Source organism: Carlito syrichta, unplaced genomic scaffold (genome assembly GCF_000164805.1).
Source record: "Carlito syrichta isolate Samal-C Ts95f unplaced genomic scaffold, Tarsius_syrichta-2.0.1 Scaffold309200, whole genome shotgun sequence".
NCBI lineage: Eukaryota > Metazoa > Chordata > Mammalia > Primates > Tarsiidae > Carlito > Carlito syrichta.
This window is the reverse complement of record NW_007253296.1, coordinates 701830-707819: the sequence shown is the minus strand read 5'-3', so window position 1 is coordinate 707819 and position 5990 is coordinate 701830. Positions and strand designations below refer to the sequence as shown.

Below are 5990 nucleotides of genomic sequence, written 5' to 3'. Positions count from 1 at the left end.
TCCACTCACCTCAGCCTCCCAAAGCATGGGATTACAGGCTGAGCCACCGAGCCTGGCTTCATTGTGTATTTTTTAAAAGCTCCTTAGGTAATTCTTAAATATTGCCAAAGTTGAGAATTTCTATCCTGGATACATTTAAATTGTTGGACTTAAAAAGAGAGTGAGGATTTGGGGAGTAGCTTTGATCCTTTAAAATTTAAGGACTTATTATAATGGGAGCTCTGTCCTCTCCCTGGCTCCCAGCCTTTGTGGGTAGGTATAACCACTTGGAAACAAAATCAGAGCCTACTGAGTTGTAGAGAATCTAGTGGTTCTCTTCTCCCCACTGCATCCTTCTTGATTAAATATTGGAAATGAAAGGTTTGGAATGTATTCACTGAGTATACAATTGGAAAAGCCACCTTGTGAAATGGTAAGCCTGGACTATTATCAAATAATAATATGTGAATGTATAATACTTTTGATTTACAGAGTTGAACAAATAGCTAAACTGCTGAACTTTGTGCTTTAAGTTAAATAATAGATTTGACCAGAAAAAAATGATGCTTTGAGTATTTTTAACTTTGTACTATGCTGAGAAAACAGGAACTGACAAAAGTTTGGGTTTCTTTAAAAAACAAACTTCAAATTTCTCTCTTTCTCTCTTTAGTTCTTTTTGGAGGTGGATATCTGCTCAGACAGTAAGAATTATAAGAGGTCAGTTACAAATAATGTTCCTCCTTGTTTACAATGTGATAAAAATTTTGTTCATGTTGTAAAATATTAAACTGTAGGCTTTTATGTTAAAAGTTGCCTTCCACAAAAAGATTTAGAGTGGATAACCTGAAATGAACAAGGAGTCTGACAATGGTAGTATTGCACTACCTTCTGTCTTTAATTCAGGACTAGAATTAGTGAAAATGGGACAGGCTGCGGAGTAACTTCTAGAGTGTCTGGGCATCTACTCAGTGATTTTCCATACATGACCTCTCGTTTCTGGTGGTTTGTAGTCTCGTGCCTGGGAAATAATGTTCAGTACAGTTGCTGGTTTCTGGACAGGCTCTTTAACTGTTAATACTGAGCTGCCTCCAATCTTGTGTAACCCTTCAGAGAAGGCTGCCTTCATGTTCTTCTTAAGTAGGAAAGAAAAACTTGAAGTTAGTCTTATAGAGTCTTGCATTTAGTAGCTTGGGGACCATGTTTTGTTTACCCTTTTTTTTTTCTTCTCCCATGGAATCAAAGAATTGTGGCTTTCTTGTGATTTTATTTTTTTGGTGTGGTTGTCTAACTTCAGACTGTAAGCTAGAATCAGCACCTGCGTACCTTATTTACTTCTCTTGAAGAAGGCAGTGATTATTTTCTGTGTTAGTTAGAATGGAATTTCATTTTGGGGGTCTACAGCTATTTTTAAACTTGTCTATTCACTGCTCCAAAATGTGAAAGAAATAGGCTTTTTGCTGCTGTATCTTTTGGTGTTCTTGAGAGTAATCAATCTGTTGGAAATTTCTTCTTCCTTCCTCTCTCTTTTTTCCCTCCCTCTCCCTTTTTTTCTTTTTTTCCCTTTTTCTCTCTTTTTTTTTGAGTTGGAGTCTCACTCTGTCGCTCAGACTGGAGTGCAGTGGCCGCTCCCGGCTACTGCAGCCTCGACTTGCTGGGCTCCAGCGATCCTCCCGCCTCAACCTTCCAAGTAGCTGGAACTACAGGCGCGCGCTACCACGCACGGCTAATTTTTGATTTATTGTAGAGATAAGGTCTCACCAAGTTGCACCTCGGCCTCCCAAAGCACTGGAATTACAGACTGAGCCACTGAGCCAAGCCGTTTTTTTCCCCTCTCTTTTTAAAACTTGATTTGTCGTTTAGGCTTCTAGAATGAGCCTCTAACATTTGAACAATTTTTTAAAATAAAGAAACATTATATTTCAAGGGAGAAATGTATAGTAAATGTAGCCATAAAATTGTTCCTGTTGCATGATGAGTTTATATTTGATTCTAGTTTTAGAAATAAAAGTTAGCCAGGCTCAGTGGCTCACACCTCTAATCCCAGCACTTCGGGAGGTGGAGGCTAGAAGATTGCCTGAGTCTAGGGGTTCGACACCAGCCTGGGCAACTTGACGAACCTTGTCTCTACAATAAATCAAAAAAATTAGCTGAGCATGGTAGCACGTGTCTGTGATTCCAGCTACTTGGAAGGCTGAGGTAGAAGAAGCACCTGAGCTCAGTAGGTTGAGGCTGCAGTGGCTGTGAGGATGCCACTGCACTCCAGCCTGAGTGACAGAGTGAAACTCCTTTTCAAAAATAAATAAATAAAGAAAAGAAAAGAAAAGTTAGTTAAAGTAATCTCCATCTCACTTTCAGGAAATGTGTATAGGTTTTGTTTTGTTTTAGCATTCCTAACAATTTGTTATTACTATTTTATTCTTGTAGCACAGTGATTCTCACACTTTAGGACTTATTAAAACATAGATTAATGGACCCCAATATGTAGATTCTGATACAGTTAGTAGGTCTGGGGAAGAGCCCAAGAAATTGCACTTCTAAACAGGTTCCCAGGTGATGCTGATAATGCTACTGGTCGAAGAACCTCATTTATTATAATAATAAATGATTGATTATAATAATAATTATTATTTTTTGAGTTGTAGTCTCACTCTGTTGTCCAGGCTAGAGTGCAGTGGCACGCAGCTCATGGCCACCACAGCTTTGACTTGCTGGGCTCAGACTATCCTTCCACCTCAGTTTTCCAAGCAGCAGGAACTACAGGCACGTGCTACCATTGCCGGCTATTTTTTTTTTTTTTTGAGGTGGAGTCTCACTCTGTCACCCAGCCTGGAGTGCAGTGGCATGCTCACGGCCACCCTGGTGTCGACCTGTAGGGTTCCAGTGATCCTTCTGCCTCAACCTTCCAAGTAGTTGGAACTACAGGCACGTGCTACCCTCTGTAGCAAATTTTTTTTTTTTTTTTTTGAGTTGGAGTCTCACTTGGTCACCCAGACCGGGGTGCCGTGGCCGCTCCCAGCCACCGCAGCCTCACCTGCTGGCCTGCCGGGCTCTGGCAATCCTTCCGCCTCAGACTTCTGAGTAGCCGGAATTACAGGCATGCGCTACCACGCCCGACTGATTTTTTGATTTATTGTAGAGATGAGGTCTCGCTGCCCAGGCGTGTCTCGAACCCGCGGCCTCAGGCAATCCACTCATCTCAGCCTCCCAAAGCATGGGATTACAGGCTGAGCCACTGAGCCCGAAATTTTTTTATTTATTGTAGAGACGAGGTCTTGCCAAGTTGCCCAGGCAGGTCTTGAACCTGCAGGCTCAGACAATCCATTCACCTCGGCCTCCCAAAGTGCTAGATTACAGGCTGAGCCACGGAGCCTGGCCCCAGCAAATTTTTTGATTTATTGTAGATATGTGGTCTTACCAAGTTGCACAGGCTAGTCTTGGATCCATGGGCTTAGGCAATCCAGTCACCTCAGCCTCCCAAAGTGCTGGGATTACAGACTTGAGCCACCATGCCCAGCTATACTTATTTTTTGAGTTGGAGTCTTACTTCGTTGTCCCGTCTGGAGTGTAGTGGCACTATCGCAGCGACCACAGCCTCAACTTGCTGGGCTCAGGCGATCCCTTCCGCCTCAGCCTTCCAAGTAGTTGGAACCACAGGTGCATGCAGTCACACCTGGCTGATTTATTTGTTTTGGAGATGAGGTCTCTTTAAGTTGCCCAGGCTGGTCTTGAATCCCTGGGCTCAGACAATCCTCTCACCTCCGCCTCCCAAAGTGTTGAGATTATAGGCATGAAACACCATACCTTGCAGGGAATTACTATATTTTAATTCGAAATGATTGATTAGGCTACAGGCTATTTAATACTGAGTCAGTATTCAGTTTGAAGTTATTAAATAAAATTTTTGAAGAATAAATATTGTTTCATTTAGTTTGGGTTTTTATTATTATGGTGGGCTTTGCTTTATTTTTATTTTTTTGAGTTGGAATCTCACTCTGTCGCCTAGGCTGGAGTACAGTGGCACACTCACGGCCACCCCAGCGTTGACCTGCTGGGCTCCAGCGATCCTTCTGCCTCAGCTTTCCAAGCAGCTAGAACAACAGTCACACGCCACCATGTTTGGCTAATTTTGTGTGTGTGTGTGTGTGTGTGTGTGTGTGTGTGTGTGTGAGATTTACCGTAGAAATGAGGTCTCAAAGTCTCACCAGGTTGCCCAGGCTGATCTCAAACCATCAGGCTCTGGCAATCCTCTCACCTCTGCCTCAGCTTTCCAAGCAGCTAGAACAACAGTCACACGCCACCATGTTTGGCTAATTTTGTGTGTGTGTGTGTGTGTGTGTGTGTGTGTGTGTGTGTGTGTGTGTGTGTGTGTGTGTGTGAGATTTACCGTAGAAATGAGGTCTCGAAGTCTCACCAGGTTGCCCAGGCTGATCTCAAACCCTCAGGCTCTGGCAATCCTCTCACCTCAGCCTCCCAAAGCGCTGGGATTCCAGGCTGAGCCACCTTGCCCAGTCTTTTTTTTTTTTTTTTAATCACATCTCACTCTGTCACCCAGGCTGGAGTGCATTGGCATGCTCATGGCCACCGCAGCCTCAACCTGCTGGGTTCAGGCAGTCCTTCTGTCTCAACCTTCCAAGTAGCTGGAACTACAGGTGTGAGCCACCACGTCTGGCTAATTTTTTGATTTATTGTGGAGACGAGGTCTTGCCAAGTTGTCCAGGCGTTTTGAACCCCTGATCTCAGACAATCTTCTCTCTTTGCCTCCCAAAATGCTGGGATTACAGGCTTAAGCTACCACGTCCATCCTTATATATATTTTTTATTTTTGAGTTGGAGTCTTTCACTCAGTCACCCAGAGTAGTGCAGTGGCACACTCACTGCCACTGCAGCCTCGACCTGCTGGGCTCAGAGGATCCTTCCGCTTCAGTCTTCCAAGAAGTGGAACTACAGGCATGTACCACCACACCCAGCTAATTTTTGATTTATTTTAGAGATGAGGTCTTGCCAAGTTGCCTGGGCTGGTCTCGAACCCATGGGCTCAGGTAATCCTCTTACCTCGGCCTCCCAAGTGCTGGGATTACAGGCTTGAGCCACCACGTCCAGCCTTATATTTTTTAATTACCTCATTGTCACTTAACTTTTGTACTTATAGTTTTCAGAGGAAAAAAATATACTGTGAATTATAAATAGTCAACACATTACTGTATTGTATGTTAACTTTTAGCAATTTCATCTCAGAGGAACAGATAAAGTGTATTCACTGTAAAAAAAAATTACCCATATGAAGGCCAGGCATGGTCACTCGTGCCTATAATACTTGCACTTTGGGAGGCCACGGTGAGAGGATTGCCTGAGCCCACAGGTTTGAGACCAGCCTGGTCTATTTAGCAAGGCCTCATCTCTACAATAAATCAAAATAAATTAGCTGGGCGTGGTGGCGCACGCCTGTAGTTCCGGCTACCTTGAAGGCTGAGGCAGAAGGATTGCCTGAGCCCAGCAGGTTGAGGCTGCGGTGGCCGTGAGCTGTGTGCCACTGCACTCCAGCTTGGGTGACAGAGTGACACTCCGACTCAATAAAAAAATACTCATATGGAATTTATTTTAAAAGTATACACATATGAGGCCAGGTGCGGTGGCTCATGCCTTTAATCCTAGCACTTTGGGAGGCCAAGGTGGGAGGGTTTCTTGAGCCCACGGGTTCGAGAACAGCCTGGAAACATAGCGAGTCCCTGTTTCTACAAAATATCACAAAATAAGCCAGGTGTTCCTGTAGTCGCAGCTATTCCAGAAGCTGAGGCAGAAGGTTCACCTGAGCCCAGGTGGTCAAAGCTGTGGTGAGCCATGACCTTGCCACAGCACTCCAACCTGGGTGATAGGATGATACCCCTAGTAGAAAAAAAAATATGCACATATGTAAAATTTATAGCCTCTCAGGTATAGTGTTAGAAACCAGGTGATCATTTTGTAGTTCACTTAAACACCAAGTTTCTTTTTTTTTTTTTGAATTGGAGTCT

General features: G+C 43.8%; 1 protein-coding gene across 1 annotated transcript in view; it reads left to right on the top strand.

The window, feature by feature from the left end:
• Positions 1–5990, top strand: part of ACACA (acetyl-CoA carboxylase alpha) — a 266326-nt gene that overhangs the window by 21953 nt on the left and 238383 nt on the right. The window contains exon 2 of the mRNA XM_021717048.1: positions 650–696. The gene's annotated coding sequence lies outside the window, so the exon portion shown is untranslated. The remainder of the gene's footprint in view (positions 1–649; positions 697–5990) is intronic.